Source organism: Pseudonaja textilis, chromosome 1 (assembly GCF_049901715.1).
Source record: "Pseudonaja textilis isolate UNSWEBS1 chromosome 1, rPseTex1.2, whole genome shotgun sequence".
NCBI classification, from domain to species: Eukaryota; Metazoa; Chordata; class Lepidosauria; order Squamata; family Elapidae; genus Pseudonaja; species Pseudonaja textilis.
In genome coordinates this window covers 116,870,633-116,895,568 of record NC_141990.1, presented here as the reverse complement: position 1 = coordinate 116,895,568, position 24,936 = coordinate 116,870,633, and the positions used below count along the sequence as shown (strand labels likewise).

Here is a 24,936-nt window from a genome sequence, read left to right as displayed (position 1 = left end):
CCGAAGTAACAGAAAACAAATCTTGGTCTTGATCATCAGAGAAGATGCTATTGAACCCAACTCACCCAATTCTTCATCCCATCTTCTCAAGGCTAAGCATTCCCTTTGAGCCCCAGCTCTTTGTCTAGGACTTGAATCAAGTCCTTTGATCATGCTCATTGGCTTTGTACCCTTCCCAGTTTACCCATATTCACCATTACGTCTGCCAAAAATCTTCTGTCTAAGGCCCCAGAGGGCTGTTGTCAACCACAATTATCAGTTAAGACTCAATTTAATGCAGCTTCAAACAATCAGCCAGGCAGTCTGCCAAAAAAAAAAAAAACACCCCGGCATCTAGAATGAGATTGGAGCTGGCCAATAGAATGAGGTTCACTTAAGAGAAGGCAAACTGGGAAGGTTAGACATTTCTTTCTTCATACAATGCTCCTGGAAAGAAAACAGAGCAGTATATTTTGACTTACTTGTGGCATTGGAAGTTTCTATTCTTGGGTGACCCAGCAGTGAGCAGACAGTAGCACCTGAGCTAGGGACATGTCATTAGCTTAATTGACAGTAAGCAGCAATCAGAACTCCTCCTAGTCAAAGTAAGAAGAATCCCTACCATATTTTTCTTCTGAAGAGAGTCCTGCACATGATGGATGCTATATGAAGCTTAATTAGAGGGAAGTGATGATAGGTGACATAAGCGGTATTTAAGGGAAATCAATTTTGTAGCAAGACCAGAGTGGAAATTAATTTAATAGAAGAAAAACTGGTTTGAATGAGCTGATGGTGAAATGTAAACTGAAAACATGAATTTGGAGTGATCTGTATGAGAAATTGCTTGCTTCCTATAATTTATTTCAAAACTTCACTTCCCAATATGAGATATAGTGTATTTTATGCAATTACATGCCATTTTTAATATGGTGCAAAATGTTTTTGGTGTGTAAGGGGAGGGGAGATCAAAGCAACCACCCTACTCAGATGGGCATCTTAAGATCCTGTTAATTGGATGTAAAGACAAGGTTAAACTAAACTAAAGGCTTTTCTATAGTACATTTATCAACTTATTCTGGTTAGTTGCCATAGTGGTTCAGCAGTCCTACTCCAAAACACACCAACAAGAAGTAAAGGATAGAATGGTGCCTTTTGGAGGTCATTATTTTCCCTCATCTTTCTATTTGAATCAACAGCATCTGCAGCAATACCAAACTTTGATGTGGGAGTGCCATGGCTTTTGTACTTGCATAAGGATATAAATATGAAAGATGCAGCATTTGCACTGTTGTGTCTTCATATAGGCATTGTCAATTCTTGTCCCTTATAGACAGTGGACACCCATCAGTTTAATAGATCCCCACAGTAAATCAACAGTCAAATTTGATTTGTGGGCATTTTCAATTCATTTGCCCCAGGATGAACAAACTTTATAATGGCTATGTAAGCCAAATTTGCATCCAAGGCTGTTTTTGAACAGTTATTAATATTATAGATAGAATTAATTTTACACAGTGCCATTGACATTTCCCAGTCTTCCTTGGGGATTACAATAGTTACTCTTCAAGCTAAACTGAACTTGCTATTGATTAGATGGGTTTGGGGGCCCCAAGGCAAATTGGTTTGGCTAACAGCATCCAAACCAGATTTTATTTATATTTATTTATTACATTTATATACCACCCATCTCATTGTCAAGCGACTCCCAAGATCTATCAAGATCCTAGTGAGAGGGAAATACTCAAATCCCTTCATCTCTGGGATCTCTGTTGCCTCTTCTTATAAAGTTATAAAACGTCTTTGAATAAAATCCAGTGCACATAATTTACATTGACCTGTGCATGGATCAAAGCAATACCAAAGCATATTTGTATTGCGGTAAATGCAGTGGTCCAAAGATCTAAATGTTTCAAAAGATTGAGAGTACTCAAAATGCATGTGAACATGCATATTTCAAAGATTGTGCAGAAATAACATTTTTGTTCGTTTAAAAGTAAAAAATAAATAGAAAGGAATGCTTCTGTTTATACTTTAAATTGGGCTAGAACTCAGCCTAATATTGCAAAGTCAGAACAAATCTCATGTGTTAAAAAATGTGAATAAATTAAAACATTTAACGTGTTCCTTCATTCTCTGAGGTGCTTGAAAGAAATACACCCAGTTCATTATTTGAGGTTTTAGAATGGCTTGTTGATATACAATTCCCAGAAGCCTAGCAGATGGGATCTTGAAAACCTCACTTACTGAGAACAACAGATCAAAAATTACTTGAGACTGAAACTTTAAATGGCACTTGTACATGATCTGAAACCAAATTGCCAGGAAGTAGTGCTTTAAAATCTTGATAACCTCTTGTACTAAAAATACAAAAAAACATCCAATCTATCAAATATTCCCATTCATAATATATCCCAGCAGTATTTCAAAGAGATCATTCAGCAGTAAATGATCCAGAATCTTAGTGATGATAATTTTATGATAGGCACTAATTGTATATATATTTCCCAGCCACCTAGCAAATCTTTGTCTGTTGTCTCCATATGCAGAGAGACCTATTCCAAATCAGTATTCATTCTGTCTTCTTTTTGTTCTGAGATTCACAGAAATACTGAAAGTGCTTCATTCAACACCTTCCAACATACTACTACTTACAATCTCTTTAAGTTTAAACACTGGAGTTGTAACTTCCTTTTAGAGGCATGAACGGGCTAGTAAAAAAAACCATACACCAAATAAAACCTTTTAATAAGCAGATTTTGGGGCTGGAGAGATTCCATTGTATTGCTCACAATGGGAATTGGAACAATGCAGATAAGATATTCGAAATACTGCATTATTTTAAGAAAACTTTTCAAAACAAAATCTTTTCAGGAGTATTTGGAAGTAGAAGCTCACAGAAGTGGGATGCAAAGGTAATGTCATGCTAAATGAAATACATGGAGGACAGAAAGATGCTTCCAAGTACAGTTATAAGAAATGATATCAGATAGGGAACATTTATGCATGTTGTTCTAAGGTTTTATTCCATACCAATTAGTGTTCAGAGACATGCTCTCTCGGATCATACAGATCTCATCACCATAGGTTACAACATATTAAATTTACAATTAAACCAGTTCAAAACACAACAGCAGAACATACTGTAACAGCTCACACCACAGCAATCAAAAATACAACAGGGACACCCCCAATGGGTTAACCCCAAGCCTTGGTCTTTAAGGATTCTGGCACCCTAAGATAGTCGATGCCATACACATCTTGGGGGGTGTGTGTCCAGAGACAGGTCTACAATATAGCTAAGGCATGCTTCTTTGTTTCCACAAGAAAACAACAGTTAATTGAGAGGCTTAGAGTGCATCCACTCTGCCTGGACATGTTGGGTGAGCAGAAACAATTAGAGACAGGTGGTTCTGCAGAAAACCAGGCTCTATGCCACGATGGGATTTACAGCTGATGGCCAGCATCTTGAATTGCACTAGAAGACAACTGGAAACCAATGAATCTTGCATAGCAGCAATGGTGCATGGATATAAAGTTCCTGTTATTGCTCACCTTGCTGACTTTTGAACTCTAGTCCTCAAGAGCAGCCCCATGTAGAACACTTTACAATAGAGTGATTCTCTCCATACAGGCATGAACAGCCTTTAGGCAATGGCTTAGTACATTCGTGATTTCCTCTGCTCAGCCTGGAGTTGAGCTGTACAGTTGGGTATCATCTGCATACTGATGATACCAATCTCAAACTGACAGAAGACCTCACCCGAGTTTCATCTAGATGCTAAACAGGAGTGGGCACCTCAAGTCCCTAGCTCTTTAGCCTTGATCTAAGGATACTTCAGAAACCATCCAACCTAGCCATCCCTACCAAAGGTCTAAATGAGCATGTATCTTATCTTATACATGTTCCTTCATAAGGTTCCATGACCTATCCCAAATTATTCCTTAACAGGAACAGCATTGCAGTAGAGAATCTGTCATTCCTCACCGTTTCCCCATTGGTGAGTATTAGCTTTTTAAGGTGAGGATAAACTACGGATGATTGTCCCTTCCAGAACTGGAGCCAGATTGGGTCCTCTGTTCCAAAGTTTTGATGTTTCAGTTATTAAGAGTAAGATAAATTTTTGTAGGTTGCAACAAAGCAATCCTGTCAACCATTCAAGTGCAATAAAATAAAGTGTTCATATACAGAGTACTAGGAGTACTCTTCTAAATTCTGTGCCATAAATTTTGTTCAGCATCTAAGGCATTATTAATGTTCAATGATTCTAAAGTGCGAGCTTTTTATGTGTTCAGCCTGTCCTATCTGTCTTAATGCAGCCAACTAGAACATAGGCCATGAAAAGAATAATTCTCCCACTATCTTCAACTGCTAGGCATCATAATAGCTCACAAACCAACAAAATCCCTTTAAAACCTCTTAAGCAAACTCAATCGTCCAACAACTAAAGAAAACAGAAAAGGAACTGCACTGCCTTTGATTTTCATCTCCCATCTGTCAGAGTGCAAAAGCCATGAAGGAGAAAAAGAATGTTATGTAAGATAGAAGAAAGTCCACTTCTGGGAGCTTCTTTGGACAATCTGAGATAACAGGACTTTTGGTTGGCTCCTTAAGGTATTGAGACAACTTCCAGAGTTTACCCCCAAATTATATTCCAATGGTAACCTTTATGTATTTATTTAATCATGTTTGCATAGCTACCTATCTCATAAGAAAGTTACTCTGGGTGACATAAAATCCAATAAAAACATATCAAATATTCAGGTGGTGAATCCTGTGCCACCCACTCCCAATACTTTAAGTTGATTGGGAAGGATACCATGCAGGGGTGGGATTCAACCGGCATTATTAACCAGTTCAGTGATTACGTTTTGTTATTTGGTTCCGTGGCCGAATACCTCTTATTGTGACTTAAACCCATTATTCCAATCCTGTATACTGGAATAATAAATACCAGGTCTTGATCTTTTGTATGGGACACTACTTTAGGGTCCGCCTTCTAAAATACCAATCTTCCTGATCTCCAGTGTGACACCCCCGCTCTGCTGGCATTTCAGAAAGCCTTAAAGATCTAACTATTCTCACCAACCTACTGTGGATTAGGGTAGGGTGCATGCTGGATATGTGTGCGTGCGGTTAGTCAGATCTGCCATCATTGGCTATTTCTTTCTTTTTTTTTTCATAGTTATTGTGTTCTGTTAGTTTTAATGCTGCTGGTTTTATTGTATACCACCCAGAGGCAACTTTGAATTAGGCAGTGCCTAAATTGAATAAATTACAGATGTCCCCCATGTCTTTTTTTTTTTCCTGAAAGCAAAACAAATCGTTTCCTCAATCACTTTTCATATGACTTGGTTTCTTGCTTCCTATTTCTTGTTCCCCTCTAAAACCACATCGGGTGTGTGGTACAGAATATTCAAAGAAAAGACAGAATGAAATGATGGATGATGACTCTTGTGATGGAATTAAAAAAAAAAACACCAGGAAAAAAAGGGCCAAAATAAACACTCTGAAATCCACTCACCCTTGCCACCACAAAAATTCTATTGTTAAATAATTAATTAAAAATGAACCACAACCATTTTTATTCATTAACAATAGAACAGCGAAGTTGTTCTTCAATGCCTTTGTTAGCAAGCCAGAAATTCCTCAAAAGGTATTCTTTTCAAGGCAAAATTAACATCAATGCTAAAGAAAAATGTATGATAAATTGCTGAAATATATGAAAGCTGAATTGCTGTCGGTTTAACAGTCATAGAAGCATTTTAGTCCCTCAAATGTCAATACAAAGATGCCTTCTTTCCTTTCTTCCCTCCCTCCTCCGCTTCTCCTTCCTTCTTCCCCCCCCCACCCTTTTCTCCTCCCTCCCTCCCGTTAAGTGGCTACTGCAGGGCGTGTGAAGGAATGAAGGATTGTGTCAGTGGCTGGGAAACTGTCATGGAATATTCAAAATTACCATCTCGTGACCAAAGCAGCCGCCTGGCAGAAGTGAAACAGTCCAAACTTTCACGAAGCCATTGGTCTCAGATTTTGGACACCTTGTGTAAGTTAGCCCTCTTGAGATACCATGGTTCAAAAATTGTTGCTCTGTGATGCATTTTGCCCAGTTAATAATGATAGAAATGAGTTTTAATAGTATGTAGATTGTGACTGTTTATCGGCACAGTGACATCATGATTTTTTTTGGGGGTCATACTACCTTCACTTTTTGGTTAAAGCACTTTTTATTTGTTTGTTTTTTCTTCTTCTTTTCGACAACACATGGTTTATTATTACCTTTATGTTTTCTTTCTTTTATTCTTTGTTATGAATAAAAGATTAAAAAGTAAATTAACAAATGATGGGGGGTGGGGGGGAATTCCTGGCCACATCTTTTCTTTGTCATGCTTTCATATTTTCTTTCATCTCACTACTCAAAACCTACTCATTGAACATAAGGTAGAATAGTTAAATAAATATGCCAAATGTAGAGAGAGAGGATTTAAACTAATACTATAGCAACACATGCATTTTAAAGACATGGCCACAATTTTAATGTAACACGCAAGAATTGCAATTAGAAACAAATAAAAATGCTTGTCATTAGAATTTCACTATTTCAGGCAATAATTATATTACAAAAATGTTTAGAAATATACATGCAAAAGTTTTTGGAAGGAATCAGCGGGCAACACCAGCTGTTCCAAGAAGAATATTGGCATCAGCAGAATGCATATGGACCAAGATTAAAAAGTCTGAATCAGCAACTAGAAATACTAGGCTGTCAGCATTTCTACTGTATTTCATACACTAAAATGCATATTTCATAGTCACTTTACCAAAGTCATGGAAGTAGCTTTCAGGACTTCTATCTGAAAGCAATTCCCTTAGGCAGAACAGAAAAAACGGGCTCCTTCTCATGGATGACAGACTCAGCAGTAAACAACCCATTCACAGACCTTCATGACACACAGCACTTCTTATAACTTACTGTCAAACTATAGTTCCTTCCAGATGTGTCGAGGTTAGAAGTGCAACAATTCCCCACCAAAGACTCTGCTCGTTGGAACTCTGGGAGCTTCCATCCCAATCATTGGAAGGTGTCATGGAGAGCTGACCACTCTATCTGCTGTATTCTACAAGACTCGGTTTTCGGTTCATGTAAAAAACTAGAAGAAATTTGCTTCATGACTTTAAAAAAAACTATGCTGGAGAAAAAACGGAATGTAAGGCCTGAAGGGTGGAATGGGACAACTAGCCAACTTGTCACGGGACAAATCAACAATTCAATTTAATTATTCAATATAATTTAAAAATTAATTTATTTTTTGTCATTCACATTTCATTTTGTCCCTCCTTTTGCATCCTTTAATGATTCTATTCCACCATTTCTTTGATATTAGTGTACATCTTGTCCTGTAGTGAGTTGCTGCAGCAAGTTAGCCATGACGAGTTGACTACAACAAATTGACCACAGAGAGCTGAGTCAGAGATTGTGTAATCCAAACCCAATTAGACCTGCAATCCACTCTTAAAGTAGATGCCTCTTTTGGAGAAGGAGGTCACCACTTCCCAAAGAAATCTATCCTTACAGATATATCAGGAAATATTTCCTGGTATTAAACAAAAACTGACTCCTTTTAATTTAAACCACTGCTTCTTGTTGTGCCTTTAAAAAATTCAATTCAATTTTACTTCCTCTTCTATAGGACAGCCTTTAGATATTGTCTCACTGCAAGTTCCTTTTCTGCAATGCTAATGAAACCAAATGCCACCAATGGTTTCTTTTAACTCTTTGTAGGGAGAAACTCCTTCTAGGGATTTTATAATTCTGATTTTCTCTAAATCATGCTCCTGTTTATTAATGTCTTTCCAAAATCTAGCTGTCCATACTGGATGCAATATTCTACATATGGGCTGACCAATGCAGAATAGAGAGGAACACTTGACTTCAGGAAAGACAGTATTTGATGCTATACTACTGCTGATGTAGCCTACGGCTTCATTTGCTGCTCAGTTAGTTTTGCAGCAGCATCTTAGTATTTATATCCACTTGTGACCCATCAAAATAGTCAGATGCATATTACTTATGTTATTGCCCAGCATAGCTCCAGGCCATCACATCACAGGAAATGTTTTATGTAATATTGTATTATGTCATGAACTGTTTTATGGTAATTTTTATGTTATAAAATGTTTTATAACATTTGCCAAATTTCGATTTCACAAGGGTCATGGGTTCTGGATTTAGGACCCATTGCATAAGTTAACTCATTTGAGATACCTTGGTTCAAAAACTGTCTTCTGATGCACCACTTCACCAACTAAGGATTTTAAAAAGTCAGATATTAGTAGTATACCATTTGTACACATTCAAAGGAGACATTAAAAAGAAAACAAAAAGGACCAGAACATATTCTGACCAGCACCCAGATAACAAGATAATCAAGCAGAAAAAATACCCTAATAAAGAAACTATCAAGAAGATCCCACCCTCCACCAATAGTACAGAGCAAGCTACTCTATATAAACAGGAAATAAACCTCACGCTTACTATAACTGATGTTATCTACTTGAATAACGAAACATCTACAAGCAAACAATCAAGCTCAGAGAGCACCAAAGACTCCACAATTCCTAAATCAACATGTGTAAACACTCGCTAAGACTGAAAAGTATTAGACTTACTTTTGAGTAAACCTCTTGTATTAATTCCTTACATTTATACAACTTTCCAAATGGTCCATAATGGGCTATTTATAATTCATTCATAATTCATAATTCATTCCTTAAATTTATACAACTTTCCAAATGGTCCAACTTTCCCGATGGTCCATCAGAATTTCTGCTAATAAAAAAACTGTGTACTTGTGAATGTACGATTATGAATAGGATTCTCATATTAAACTAAACCATTGTTGACTTAGTCATGCTTTAATGAATAAACTGTATGTCAAAACAGAGATGTCGGATAAGGCAGCACTCTCCAATCCCAGATCTGTCACACAGTGCCACAAGCCATCTGCAAGTACAACCAATGCAACCTCTTTTGCATATCCCTGCTTAAGGGCCAAATGAATTGAAGTCCAAAATACATTTCTTCAACCCAACCCTATTTGACCTTCAGCAATTGTCTCAAACTTTTTAAAATGAATGCAAAGCATTTTATGTATTTATTTAATTTATATAGCTAACCTATCAATGTACCATGTAGGGCAGCCTACTATAAAAATAAATTTAAGGCTATTTAAAAATATCAGGATTTACTAATGCAAAAAGCAAATTATGTCATTAAGCAATTCAGCAATGAAAGGTAAACAATCTTCATGGCTTCACAAGACCACTGAGCGACTGATCTGTAGAAACCAGGTCTTCAAAGCCTTACAGGTAGGATTGGGGCCATCTGGATCTCAGGCTTTATTTCATAGGGTGGGCAAAGGGACAAAAATTTAGAAGTAACATCCCTTCATTTTTCCCCATTGGTCTTCCATCAGAAAATTTCATGGAATGCTACCTTTACAGCTTATAACATCTAACAGTTTTTAAAATGTACAGAAAGTGTTTTTCACCATTTTGGTTTCTTGCCATTGTGTGGAATTTGTTTCTGGGACTGCATGTTAGTTACCTAGGCAACCACAGATAAGTAAGAACTGAAGAGGCTGTGCTGTCTAAAGAAGTCAATGCCACTGACAGGCATAGGAGATGACACAACTATAAAAACTGACAGAATCTTTTCCTTTATATATTTTTTCCAGATACAAGACTGAATCTCACCCATTGCCAATAGAAGAGTTTCTTTGATTTCTGGTCCTATGATGTATATTTAACATGTACAAATTCTGGATTATGTCAGCATAGAAGATAAATGAAAAAGTAGTAGTTGTGATAAATCAGAATTAACACATGCATAATGTACAGTAACTTCACCTGCTACCAATGTCCAATTCTGTGTTACATCTGCAATTTAGGATGGGCGGTTACCGTTTTCATTGTTTGCATGTTGGGTTTTTATTTTTGTAAGTGTCCAGTTATTCTTAGATGAATAAATAAATGAATAAAACTTCATCATTTCTGTGTATTTAGCCTTAAGTATAAATTGGATTAGCAATTATATAAGGAACCATACAAAGGGAGAGAAAAACAAAAACAACGCTGAACAGTGGCAAAGTTAAATCTAAGACAAATATGGTCCACTTTTATACCATTTGCAACACATTTTTTTTCCCTGATAGCCATAACTGCAGAGACAATTTTTTGCCATGTTAGAGGTGGGGTATCTGGACTTAACTCTAATAAAAGGAGTACATAAAAGGTGTTTGATATGCCTACACATTTGCCTAGAAGAGGGGCTATGAATAAATATCAGGAGTCCCTGTAAAAAGAGTAGTACACCACCACATGTACCACTGACTTAGCAGATCCAGAAAGGCATGGATAGGCTAAAGAATGACTCAGCGTTGAATGGGTGAAGACTGAATACGAAAATGAGTCTTCACTTAAGTAACCAATATGAAATAAATTCACTGAGATGGTTTAGCTATGTGGAGAGAACAAATAATGATCCAATTGCAAAACAGAAATATGAAGAGTGTATAACTAGATTGAGGGGAAAGAAAAAGTTGTTTCAGTAGAGTTGATGAGAACCTGAAAAGGAACACACAAGTTAAAACAACAAAAGATGCTGAGACGCTGGAAAGTGCAAAGAACATCAAAGATACAATGGATACAATGGATGATTGCAGGAACTGGGTATGTCTAGGTAAAAGAACTAGGGTGTCATGATAGCAGTCTTCCAATATCTAAGGGGCTGCCACAAAGAGGGTTTCAAACTCTTCTCCAAAGCACCTGAAAGTAGGAAAAGAAGCAATGGGTGGAAACTAATCAAGGAGAGATCCAACCTAGAACTAAGGAGAAATTTTCAGACAGTGAGAACTATCTCTCTGAAATGGTACAGGGTCTCCTGCTTGACCAGGAGATTGGACTAGAAGACCTTCAAGGTCCCTTCCAACTCTGTTATTATGCTTAAAGAAAGGCAATGTATAAAGTACAGGATGGGTAGGATGGAAGCAAGGGCATTTTGTAGTGATAGAAAAGTAAGGTGCATTTTCCTTTTCTCTCATCCACTTGGTTTCTTTGGCTTTTCTGCACTCTGTTGCGTATCTGAAGAGTGTGGTAATAATGTAGAAGGTAAGGAAAGCAACCTGGGTTTATTTCTTCCTACCACCACACCTATCCCCCATAGTGGGAAAACCACCATCTGTTGATCTCTTCAATATGTGTGGAGGCAGACCTTGGCAAATATTGTGGCTGAAAAGTGGGTTGAACTGTCTACTTACCAAGCCACCTGACTAACAGGCTGTTCAGCTACTGCTGAACACAAGGAAAAATTCTGTGTTCAGAAATATGCCATCTGACTAGTCACAGGCCCAAAGGGGGCATGGAGGATAAGGTGGGTGGGATCTGGCCTGGTGCACTGGAAAAACATCTCTAGGACCATGGTGGTCAGCTAAGGTATTTTCAGGTGTGGCTGCACTGCTCTTTCAAAAGTAGGGTGGACCTATTTTCAGAAATACCTTCAACTGACAGCTCAGAGTCGCTGAGGAGAGGTTCGGAGGAGTGCTGCAGTGCTCCCGCCTCTTTTTTGATTTTGCTCCCAGTCCATTATGGCGTTTATTGGGCTCTCAGATGTAGGAGGACACAATGAGACATTGCCTATGGAGTAGGCAGGATAATGGAGGAATGGGCCAAATGGCACTGTCCTCAGGCAAAGTAATAAAAACGGAACAGGTACGAATCCATGAAGTGGAAAAACCACAATGCACAAAATTGGTAAATTCTAGAAGCACTTGGCTCTCTTTTGGGATGTAAGTCAACCTTTGGTGCAGCAACCTTAGTTTTTTAATCACAAGTCTATCTCTGTTTCAAAGGAATGCTAAATCCTTATTTAAGGGCAGGTCTACTGCTTTCCAAAGACTGCATCCCAGGAGGGTCCACAAGAGAGATCGATGACATCAAAACAGTGGCTATGACCAAGGCAAATGTAGCCCCAAACCTTTTTTGCAGGCATGTAGCACATATAAAAAGACGAGTCCTTGAAAACAAACCAGATTTAAGAACAGGTTCCCCTTCTGTGAATTCTACTTCATACATGATGTAAAAACAATTACTCAGACACTTGTTGGGTTGGTGTAATTTTTCTTCTCCATTAAGTGCAAGATGTTGAAGCTCTGCAGTGACATCACAATAAGGCATCAAAGTAAAATTCTTCACCAGAATATTGTGATGTATTTTCCTGTATCTCATCTTACATGCTAGTTTTAAATTGATTTTTCTTCTGATCCTTACCCTGAATTATGAACTTAATAATCTCCATGAAGCTACTATAAACTAATGCCTGGAGATACTGAAGCAATCTGGGAAAAGAAAAAATTTAATTCAGAACAACAAAAATGAGATGCGTTCCCATATTATACGACAGTTGACCAGGCTGGCAAAGATTTATGCTTATGGTGGTCACAAACTTTTAATAGTCAACACAATTAGTTCTGGACTCTTACTAGGAGCTGCAGATATAATACAGCAGTCTTTGGAGCGAAGGAAAAAGGAAAAACCATGGGATATTGACCGTACATTTCACATGTTAGTCACTGGATGTAGTACTGGACCACTCCTGCATTACTGGTATTTATGGATAGACAAAATAAACCCAAGAAAAGGAGGTCATCAACTTAAAGTTGTTGTCACGAAGGTAGCAATCGACCAGACCTTTGCTCCATTTTTTGGAGGTTGGTATTTCATAATCATGGCACTGCTTCAAGGCCATAGTTTGGCAGATGGCATCGATGAATTTAGAGATAAATTCTGGGACTATTATTTGGCAGAGCTTACTATTTGGCCAGCAGCTCAAATGTTTAATTTTCTATATCTCCCCTCAAAATACCGAGTGTTGTTTGTGAATGTAATGACATTGGGATGGAATGTCTACCTTTCATATCTTAAACATCGAAGTTGAGGATTGGAAAGACTTGGAAGCAAAAGAGACAAAGAGGAAACACTTTCTTAAATATGATTGCACTAGCTAAAAATATACTATATTCACATTTGAAATATTATCAGTGGAATTGTATTATTTTGTTCCTCGTAGTCTTGTAAAGATTAAATTATATAAATGTTTTATGCTGGTTGTTCTGAATAAACATTTTTTAAATGAACACTCGGGTATTATTGCATTTATTTAAAGTGCATGTACATCATTTTTCAATGATAAGTTCTCTCTAAAAATCCTTACAAGTGGTAGAGTTTAATACAGATCTGATGCAAACAAATTTGGTCTATTTGACTTGACTTGGAAACATTTCATCTGAATATATTATGTGTTTTCCAGTTTTTTGTTTGCTCACAGTTCTATGCTAGCTCTGTGATTTTCCTATTGTTAGGCTATTTGAAACAAAAATAAAATAAAAGTGGGGATATCAATTGATAATTAAACAATTATTTAATTTATTATTCTGATTTTACAGAGTTCTGCCTTAAATCATCTCAGTTTATGCTTGCTTATCATTTGTTCTGTGTCTTCATAGCCATAGTTTGCATTGTTCTCTGCTTCTGTTCAATGTTAATTACCCATGAGATATTATTGCTTGATTATTCTGACAATCTGAAATTTTAGTTACATTTCATAAGCTAAGGAATGGCATGTGTAGATTTGCAATACAAATGTTGTATGTATTTTAAACACAATACTGCAATGCGCCACAAAAAGTCAACTGAAAAGGTGGAGGGAAGGAAAAAGTTGAATATATGTAATCAGCACGTAGAAGCAACTTAGTGGACCACCAACCTCCACTGGGTTGCTACGAAAGGGGACCTGATTTTCTTGAGATTGTTACAAGATGGCAGAGACATGAAAACAGTTACTTCAATACATAACTCTAATGGTATGAACCACAGATACCACTACCAGTGCTGATACCAATGGGTACAACTGTATAATATTGACATAGCAACTCACATCTCTATCTCAAACTGCCCTTAGTTAAGGCCAGTCCTTCCGCATGCAGCGGTGCTCAGCAGCAAAACTATACTTTCCCAGCACATTGTAAAAACTAACTGCTGGGAATATATGGTTTATCAATCTTAGCTTGTCTTGATATTAAGTAGCTCACCTAGATAATCTCAGTAAAATCAGTGGAAATTCCAAAAATATTTGTAACAGATTTACGAACTATTCAAACATTGGTTATAAGAGCCTCGGTGGCGTAGTGGTTAGAGTGCAGTACTGCAGGTTACTTCTGCTGCCTGCTGGCTGCCTGCAATTTGGCAGTTCAAATCTCACCAGGCTCAAGGTTGACTCAGCCAGTGGGTAAAATGAAGACCCAGATTGTTGGGTGCAATATGCTGACTCTGTAAACCACTTAGAGAGGCCTGTAAAGTACTGTGGAGCGGTATATAAGTCTAAGTGCTATTCTACTGCTATTGCTATAGGCGAAATGGTAGTGAAAATCTGGGAACACTGATAAAACATCTTCAAAAAAAAAATCACTGTCCAATGGTAAAGACATACTCTCTTATGCTATCGTTATATAGACATTTCTATGCAAACTTGTTTTTTCATTGTAAATAAAAGAATTGCTAGTCTTTATTAGTTTTTATTTAAAACACCATTCCCATATATGCTGGTTTCAATTAATTTAATATTGTATGGTCATAGTAAATGGTAAGATATACCTGTTTCTAGCATTGCGTCATCATTTCATATTTTACCTTATTGTTTATTACATCTTTACCCTCTGAATAAATGGCTTTCCCCTACTTCATATTTCATAATACATCAAATAAATAAGGCAGTGAAGTAGTGACTTTGATCACGTATTGCCCTAAGTTATAACATGGCTTGTTTCCAGCTTAGTTAGTATGCTGTCTGGCCCAAGCCAATGTGATCTGTGAAGCATGGTTTATGACCTAGAACACTGTGCAAACTCAATTAAGAATGATTTATTCAATAAACTGTCATTAAACCATAATTACTAAAGCATGGTGCATGAAACTGGTTGAGGACTTGTTTGGGCAGGAATCTAAATGTATCCTAAATCTCCCCAGATCCCAAACTCAACACTCTAGAGTAGACTAAAAACTCTTCTGCAAAGAGAAGTCTTGCCATTCCTTCTGCAATTCAGCGAGGTTCTTGCTATGCTCCTACTAGGCTTCCCTTCTCAGCAGGAAGAGATGGATCCTGAGCTGCCTGAAGTTGTTGGGAGTCAGGCAACATGCACAATTTAATAGCTGCATCTAGTGATAATAATCGGGGGCAGAAGTGTTGAAGCCAATCAGTCCACTCTGGCTAAGGAAACTCCAGTAACCTCCAGGTCTCCCTATCTGCATTCATTGATAGCATCTCAAATCTTGAAGTTCAAGCAAAGGTCTGCTTGAAAGATACAATAGCAAAGAGCTCAGCTCTACCAGTCAGACTGTCTGCCCAAAAAGCAGGCCAGCAGAAGTCCAGGTAGTAACAGGACTCAGCTATGCAGTTGAGCTATGCGGCTATCAAGTTTTAGAACCTAATATTCTTCCTCTTCCGTAAAGTGGCTTGGGAAGAAGTGACGGGACCAAGACCACCCAACTGGCTTTGTATCTGGGCAGGAATAGATCTGTCTCCTGGTTTCTAGCCTGGTGCTTTAACCACTACAGCAAACTGGCTCTCATTTTGGAGAACCTTTGTCCCTGCATATCTTCCATTGAACCCGTTTAGCTCCAATGCCTTATACTATAGGTTTAAAGAATCAGTAAAATCCCTTGAGAAACATGAAGGGTAATAGAGCACATTGTATAAATTCATAGGTAGCCACTCAAAAATGTTGTAGGAGATTAATTAATTATTTTCCATTATGATCTACATGGGTGAGTAGGCATTTCATACCTGGAACAAGGCCATATCTCATAACGTGATCAAGTCTCTACTGCTGGAGGGACCTAACAAGTTGTGTCCATGTAGCTATCTGGTATATCCATTCTACTAGTTTGGAACATCTTGGAGGAAGATTGGTGTGTGGAGTAAGCAGGATACTGTAATAAGGAAAGGCCTCTCTTTTCTTTCAACAAGGCATGATGTTAATGCTATAGAAGCTGGATTGGCCCAGAAGTCTCTTGAGGACTTCAGCAAAACTCAAAAGCATTGGAGTTAAGACTTCTGTAAGTTGATTCAAATAAGACACAGCTACATCATAAGTGACCATACTGTTGAGAAGACTGTTAAATCTCCAGGCCAAGAAATGTTTCCAAGTTGAGCAATGATTCATGACGTCCAATGAAGTCTGAGTAAGCATCAAAGATATAAATGGTGGATGAGGCTGAGTTGTGGTCAGGAGTTTTGGAAAGGAAGTCTTCCAGGGACTAGCACGAGCTCTTCCTTCCGTTATCTCCACAAGATTTTAAGGCAGCCTGAGGAACACTGCACTACATGTTTTCAAACACGCATCCCAGTATGGCTGTGTTTGGAGGAAGATTTGTGTCATGTGTGAGAAGGAAGACTGGGCAGGCTGTGGGGACTGAGTAGCCTCAGCTCAACAAGAAATTGATGGTAAATGAAGAGCTGGCTTGGACTTCACCAAGCCAGCAGCCGACAAGCTGAAATGAGCAGCGGCGCCCAGCAGCAAGACTAAGAAGCTACAGCCAGCCAGTAGTTGGTGAAAATCACCTTTTTCTTACTCCAGAGCAGTGGTGGTATTCAGCCGGTTTGCACTGGTTCAAGCGAATCGGTAGCAAGGACTTGGCATGGGTCGCAGAACCGGTAGTAACTTCTGGCTGGCCACGCCCCCAACCCGGTCACCGGGTTGCCACTCGCTCACTTGCCCCGCCCACCTGATACTCGCCCACCCAGTCACTCAAGGTATTTTTCCCCTCCCGACAATCAGCTGTTTCTAGGTTCAACTGTGCCGGGATTCCCCTCGCTTACTTACTGCTTCGCCCAGGCTTCCCTGAGGCCCAGGAAGGCAACCCCACCCACCCACCCAGTCACATGGCCCTGCTCCTAGGCCCACCCACAGAACCTATAGTAATTTTTTTTGAATCTGATTTTAAATTTTTTTACTACCCATTCTGTGGGTGTGACTTGGTGGGCGTGGTGTGGCTTGGTGGGCGTGGCAAGGGAAGGCTACTGCAAAATCCTATTCCCTCCCCACCCCACTAACCTGCTTTCCAGCTCCGTTCTCCTGTGCAGGGCAACTAAAGAAGACCCAGCCAATCAGCTGGGAGGGAGAGAATAGATGGGGATGGGGCCAGTCAGAGGTGGTATTTGCCGGTTCTCCAAACTACTCAAAATGTCCACTACCTGTTCTCCAGAACTGGTCAGAACCTGCTGAATACCACCTCTGCTCCAGGATAGATTGAGAAAGTGCATAGTTCAATGCTTCGGAATAGCAACTGTCGGCAACAGAAGCCAATTTGAAGATGATTACATGGTGACTAAGACTTCGGGGTAAGTTCAAGCAACGAGAAAACAGATCATTGTAGACTCTTTAGAATAAGCGTAGGATAATAGCATAGGCTTAGTAATCGGTGTTCAGGCAGAAGGTAGGAAATGAGTTTGTTAAATATAATTTAAAAAAATATCCCTGGAAACACAAGGAAGAGTTCTTAAAAGAACAAGGCTTGCTGAGGCCCTATACCATTTCCCCCAAAAGCCCACACCCAGAGCTGAATAGGATAGGGCTCATCCACAAATTCTGAGACACTCCATGAAAGAGGCCAAACTAGGCTGGCAGTCAGATCTGAACTCTCTCTTGAAGCGGCATTTGGGAGAAGACACAAGTCCCAAGGACAAGAAAACAATATAATTGCAATTGTAAAAGAGTCTGACCATCTCAAAGCAGAATAAGATGGCAGAGGCTGAGAAAGTGTGGTGTGAAAATGAAGGCCTGTCCATCTTTTGAACATTCCAGGGAATGTGAATGGCTCCATGCTGAGATCATCAACAATACATCTAAAAGACTGGAATGGATTGGAAATGACCAAAAAGGAGCGGCACCATTCAGAACAGGATGGGCATGAATGACCCAGTGATTCTGAGGAAGCTGGAGGGGAAGATAGAGGTTTTGACTGGGTAAGAGGGCAGTCCAAAGGGAGAGCTCCATTTTTGAAATTGAGCCTCATTTTGAAAGAGAGGCCAATAAAGGCTGAACAGTATGAAGACTCCATCAAGATTAGATCCAGTAATGTTGGAGCTGAAAAAGGCTATTGTGGGGAGGAAGTTGAGGCTGCAAGAACCAGAACGAGGAAGGAAACATGATCACGCTTTTCATTTGCTTTTTGTCTTGGAAGAGATTGGGGGGGGGGGGGAAGAGGGGGGACAAAAAGCTTTGCTTCTTTAATGGGTGATTTTCTCAGTGCTGATAATGGCAAATACCTCAAAATATACTACAGGGAATAGAAAACCCAACCCATTTCTTCTAACAATTTCTGGCTTACAGTAGATGGCTTGGATAAGTACCAGCAGCAGATTTTGAGTCTGTCAGTCATAAATTTTACTATGAGAGTAAATTTTGCAGATTACATTGATCACAAGCTGGTTTAGTAAATGCCTGGCAGTATTTACACATATCATGGCATTCACGAAGGCATGGCTTATGCCCATCCAAGCAGAAGCTTGCTCCCGCAACACTGGCCCTCGCGAAAGGTTACCGATGAGAAAAGAATCTGGCCAAATTACTCTGGAATCAACAACTCTAGTAAAATAGAAGTAGAAACGGGATGAGAGTTGTGACACCAACTACCAATGCTACCATGGCAGCTGAAAACAAACTGAAGAGGTTCAGCAGAAGCCAGCCCTAGTTGCATGATGTTCGAAGAAAAGGGGGAGCGAGACTCCCCAGAAATAATTCTGGGCTATTTAGATGGATCTTCACAGGAACATATGACATGCATATGAATCAGAGACCATGATAAAGAACAAACAAACCATATTGTAGCAGTCTGACATGTTTCTCCCCCACTAATGCTGAAAGTAAGCCATCACACCAATTTGGCATAGTGGTTAATGTGCTGGCCTAGAAACCAGGAGAGATGAGGCTGGACAGCTGGCTGGGTGACACTGGCCATTTTATCAGCCCAACCTACGGGTTGTTGTTGTGGGGAAAATAGTAGTAGTATTAGGTATGTTTGCCATCTTGAGTTATTCATTTGAAAAAAATGAAGGCAAGATACTAAATAAATGTATAAACATTTTAAAGTCCTATTTTAAACCAGGATTTCTATCCCTTCCAACATGAAAGTTGGTAGACAGCGCTGCAAACTTTATTTTTTAAAGTCAACTGTGTGAAGCTTCAAAACTGTGATGAATTTTTAATAGTTGATATTACATCTCCAGAAGTGCCTTAATTCCAAATCCCACACCTCTGTAAGTCAGGCTTATGTGTCATGAATTCACAACCAGCTTCTCCCTCATATGTTGATAACATACTTGAAAGCACAATATCTATAGAGGCCTCATTCTATAAACTTCCTGTTTTTATGTGTTCAATTTTGATTAACTTTGTGAAAGAACTGCAGTGCCCTCTGGTGGTATAGTTAAACATGAGTGAGGGAAATGTTTAGAATTTTGCTAATGGAAAAAAAAATCAGAATAGGTAACTTAACCACAATTTATTTTTGATTATTTTAAAATTAAAGCCAGTAGTTATTTAACACATTACTAACTAATAAAATGGGTAAAAGATATACTAAATACATACCAAGCAACTAGAACAGCTCTAAGCAGTCAGAACCATTTACCTCATCACCAGTGCTTTCATCTTTGATGTTACTTAGTAATGGAGGCATGGTAATTTCTGATAAATGGATTTTTATTGAAATGAATTGAGGATTCTGGACAAAAATCTTTCCTCTCTACAGTTAAAGCACATACAGAGTTTTAGAACAAAAGTCTAATGTGTTCAGAGAGATGAATTCACCTCCTGGGGCAGACTTAGGGAGCCTTCTCAACAGTGAAACTGACTGCAGGACAGGAGCTGTTATCAAAATTTGTGGAGTTTGTCCAATATTCCAAGAAAAGCTCAGAATATTCCAGTTTAAAAGGACTACACAATGTCTTTATTAAAAGAGGAACTAGACACCTGTGACTGCTCCAATTTACAAGGACAGTTTCCCACCTAAGAGTTCAAAGAATTTAGCAAGGAAGTGATGGCCAACCTTTTGAGAAGAAGCACACTAAGGTCCATCAGCAAATTTGCATAATCACTAATTATAAAAGAATGTACTTTGATCCAGTTAAGTTACTAGTTACTATTTGGGGGAGGGGGAGAAAATCATACGGTTGGTTAGTCCAAATCATGTATTTCTGGAGAAAGGGAAAATATACAAATGACCAAAAAACAATTGGGAACAAGGGTAATATCAGGAGGGAGGTATGACTATAATGCTAATATGAATTTATTTCTGGCAAAAATAAACACTGCACATTTTCAACTGTAGGTGGCAGCACCAAGTCATCTATATGCAGTTTATTTTCTTTGCAATATCCAATGCTTTTGAAGTGAGGATAGAGCAAAGGGTCTCACTTAGCTGTCCCAAATGCCAGCTAGCAAAGGGACTTGACATGAGCCCCTCGGTTACACATCACAAAGAATAAAGGATGAGTTTGCAAATGCACCAACACCACCAGTGAGAACAGAAAAGCAATAAACAAGTGAAGGAAATCTTTCTGTATTTATATCCAGAGGATATGTATCACTAGCTTTTAACATGGCTGTACGTGCAACAGTAGGGGGAAGTAATACATTTATCAAAATAAATCATGTAAAAAACAAGCATCTATATACTCTGTGGTCTCTATAACCTGCAAAATCAAAGTTAAAAATGTTACTGCTCCCAGTTTCATGTTTTATTTTATTTATTTGATTTGTCAATTGCTTACAAAAAATAGGTATAAGTATAAACATGAGTAAGAATACAGCATTTAATTTTCTGCCAATGGTGGAAAGCAACAACACAATTATGAAACATTGTTCTTTTACAATGAAAAGCCTGTAAGCTGCTCAGATATGCAGCTTTTATGTATAATGGAGCAATTTTTAATAGATTCCCAGGCAAAAGCCTCTTTTGTGAACTGGATCCTTCTCTTCTGCTGCCAGGACTCTTCAAGAAATAATTACCAGCAAGCCAGCAATGAAACTAGACACAAGGATGTAAAATCACTCTGCTATCCATTCAGGTTTTAAAATAATTTCTCTCTGAGCTTTAACCAAAAAGATGTCCTTCAATTTGTCCAGGACACTCCAGAGATTAACAAGCCAAGCATCAACTTCAATTTGTCTCTAACATTATTCACTTTGAATTCCCCCCTACATTACTTGGATGAACCGTACACATTACAGGAAAAAAAAACTGGGACAGAACTTTCCCCTCCTGTCTTAATGCATAAATAGCATTTTTAAAATCTCAGCAACTCCCATTTCCTTTCTGTAGAGAGGGAGCTACAACAAAGACTCCAGGAAACACCAAGTTCAAAACACAACGCTGCCAAGGCTTTCCTTAACGGCCTCTAGAACAGAACTGACAGTGAATATTTCACAGTCGTATCGATGAAATAGATACATCATTAAACATGTTCATTTCAACAGTGTACACTGCAGCCAGAAGTATCTGGAGTGAACTTTGCCTTCAAAAAGTTGCTAGGAATTTTTACAAGTTGCTCAAGTCAACATAGGTTTAAAATCTAGAGAATTTATCAGGTGAGTTTCGTAATATAAAGCTCAATTTCTTGGAAGCTTCCTGCATTTTGAGTCCCAGAATCTAGACAAGCTCTGATGTAATTAACCTAAATAAAGCTGCTTACACAAAACTAAAGTCATACACCAACTAATATAAACATGAACTGTTGTTTATATAAAAATAATGCGACAGGAAGTGTACTGCTTTTCTGTGGGTACGCATATGCAGATTTAGGCAACTGGGAAAGTCAAAGATGCATCAGGAATAGTTTCAGTTCAGGGTAAAGAGGAAAAAAGATGTGTTACAATAGAATCAAATGCAGGTAGAAATATTTAATGCTGGGGTTCTCTAATTATTTGGGAAATAAATTACTAGGAATCAGTTAACCCTAGTACTTACAGGTTTCACAGGCAAATTTGAGGAGCAAGGATGCAGATCCTCGGGCTTATACGTGCAAAGCAGGAACACTGACTGAATCATTCGCATGGTAATCAGGCAGGCTGGCCATCAGGCAAATTGGAGAGGAGAGCCAGGATCAATTGGATAAATCTGCAGCATTAGCCTTGACAAAATGCAGCTGTTTAGTGAAGCAAAGCCCACCTCAAAAAGCAACCGGATGACTTACTCATGCAAGGCTGAATCGCTGGCAGCACTCACTCCTGCTCATCCTTCCCATTATATATTAAAAAAAGGGGGGTTGTGTGGAATGGGTGGGTGTCTTACATGTACTGTTTCCAATTGAAACATTAAAGTTACATGGTTCTATCGCCATTTTATCTGATAGATTAAAGTGTTATTAAAAGTGGCATCTTTTTTCTTGGCCAGCCCTAACCCCAATTAAATTAGGAGCTTTATTTGGGGGAGGGGGATACGCCCAAACTCCTTTCTCACTTCAGAAGCTTGAGAACGCGTCCATTAAGAGAGGAAATCAAATAGTAAAGAGCAGTGGCCAGCTAGACTGGGAGTCCTCAATCTTCCCAGCTTGGTAGACCGGTTGGAGGGTCGGGGTGGAGAGAGAGAGGGGATGGTTCCGTGTGAAGGGCGACACATGTGCAAGTGCGCACAACTGCATTTGCACAGGCATGCACACCGCTTGCGCAGCCTGATACTGAACGGGCCATAGCCTGCTAGTGAGCCATGGCCGGGGGGTTGCGGACGCCTGAGCTAGAACACAGACAAAATCAGGGCAGATAGGACAACAGATAACAGATTAACAGAGTTGGAAGGGACCTTGTAGGTCATCTAGTCCAACCCCCTCCTAAGCAGGAGATCCTACACCATTTCTGACAAACAGCAGTCCAATCTCTTCTTGAAAGTCTCAGGGGATGGCTAGCATACACTTTAACTGAGTTGAAGATAACTGCTAAACAGCAGACTACCTGAAGTGTCACATGATGCAAAAAGGGATATTTTAAGGTATATAAATTAATTCCAACAAAATTTTGAAGGTTATGTAAAGTTGTTTTACCAACTTTTGTTTAAACCTTCAACCTTTCAGAAAAATACTGATTCCAATTAATTTATTTTCCAAATAATTATGCTGTATTTCAGAGTAAATAAAGAATGGGTTACACAGGTCAGATAAACCACAGATAGATTATAGATCTAGATAGATGTGTGAGATAGATCAGATAGATCACACATGGCCTAAAGATTGCCTATACTGGGGATACTAGAATTTCCTATTTTTTAATCAAGTCAATTTTAATCAAAATCCTAATATGAAAATCCGTGCCTACTCTGAATAAAACACATTTCTTTACACTTTTACATAGAGCCTTCTCAGAGAGAACAGTGCTTTCTTTGTTATTCGTTTATATATTGCATATATAATCACTATAATAGAATGCAACCTCTTGGCATCTGCATAAAATGAAGACTTAAAAAAGTTAATGAAAAGTTGAAATCACATTTTTCATGAATTGTATGGAAGCATAAATCTTTCATGATCAACTGAACTGTATGCAGAGGGAAGTTACAATTTTAAAGGAGCTGGCAGAGGTCATCTAAGAACAACTGCACCATATCTTTCAAAAATCCTGGAGCACCGGGGAAATATCAGAGGACTGGAAAAGAGAAGATGTGGTTCCCATCTTCAAAAAAGGGAAAAAACAGACCCAGGAAACTATAGACCAATCAGCCTAACATCAATACCTGGGAAGATACTGGAAAAAATAAAAAAACGGATCTGCTAATATCTAGAAACAAGTAAAGTAATAACTAGCAGTCAGCACGGGTTTGTTAAAAACAGATCATGCCAAACCAATCTTTCATTCTTCAACGAAGTGACTAAATTAGTAGACCAGCAAAATAGTGTGGACGTAATATATTTAGATTTCAGCATTTGACAAAGTAGACCACAATCTACTTCTTAGTAAGCTAGAAAAAGTGGGATAGCACCACCACTCGATGGACTTGCAACTAGTTGACAAACCATACTCAACAAGTAGTCCTTAATGGGTCTAAGTCTACACAGAGGGAAGTAAGCAGTGGGGTGCCACAAGGTTCCATCTTAGGCCCAGTACTGTTCAATATCTTCATTAATGACTTAGATGAGGGAATAGAAGGGTAACTTACCAAATTTCCAGATGATACTAAGCTGACAGGAATAGCTAACACCCAAGAAAATAGGCTCAAGATCCAGATGGATCTTGACAGACTAGAACACTGGGCCGTATCTAACAAAATGAAATTCAATGTAGAGAAAAGTAAAGTCCTACACTTACGCAAGAAAAACCAAAAGTGCACATATAGACTGGGTGAAACCAGGCTCAATAACAGTAACTGGGAGAGGAATCTTGGAGTCTTAGTGGACAACCAGAAATATGAGCCAGCAGTGTGTAGCAGCAGCCAAAAAAGCTAATGCAATCCTAAATTGGATTAACAGAGGGATATAATCAAGATCAAGGGAGGTACTAATACCACTATAAAACCTTAGTAAGAGTACTGCATCTAATTTTGTTTTGCCACATTATAAAAAAGATGTTGAGACTCTAGAAAAAGTACAAAAAGCAACCAGGATGATTAGGGGACTGGAGACTAAAACATACGAAGAACGGTTACAGGAACTGAGCTTGGCTAGTCTAGTAAAGAGAAGGACCAGGGGAGACATGATAGCGGTCTTCCAATATTTGAGGGGCTGCCACAGGGAGGAAGGGGTCAAGCTATTTTCTAAAGCTCCTGTAGGCCAGACAAGGAATAAGGGATGGAAACTGAACAAGGAGAGATTTAACCTGGAAATAAGGAGAAACTTTCTGACAGTGAGAACAATCAACCAA

The 24,936-nt window shown here is 38.7% G+C and overlaps 1 long non-coding RNA gene and 1 pseudogene across 1 annotated transcript in view; one reads left to right on the top strand and one right to left on the bottom strand.

Moving 5' to 3' along the window:
• LOC113432900 (uncharacterized) overlaps positions 1-24,936 on the bottom strand; it is a 72,713-nt gene that overhangs the window by 17,671 nt on the left and 30,106 nt on the right. The window lies entirely within an intron of this gene.
• On the top strand, positions 11,375-13,094 carry LOC148127782 (mpv17-like protein 2 pseudogene; annotated as a pseudogene).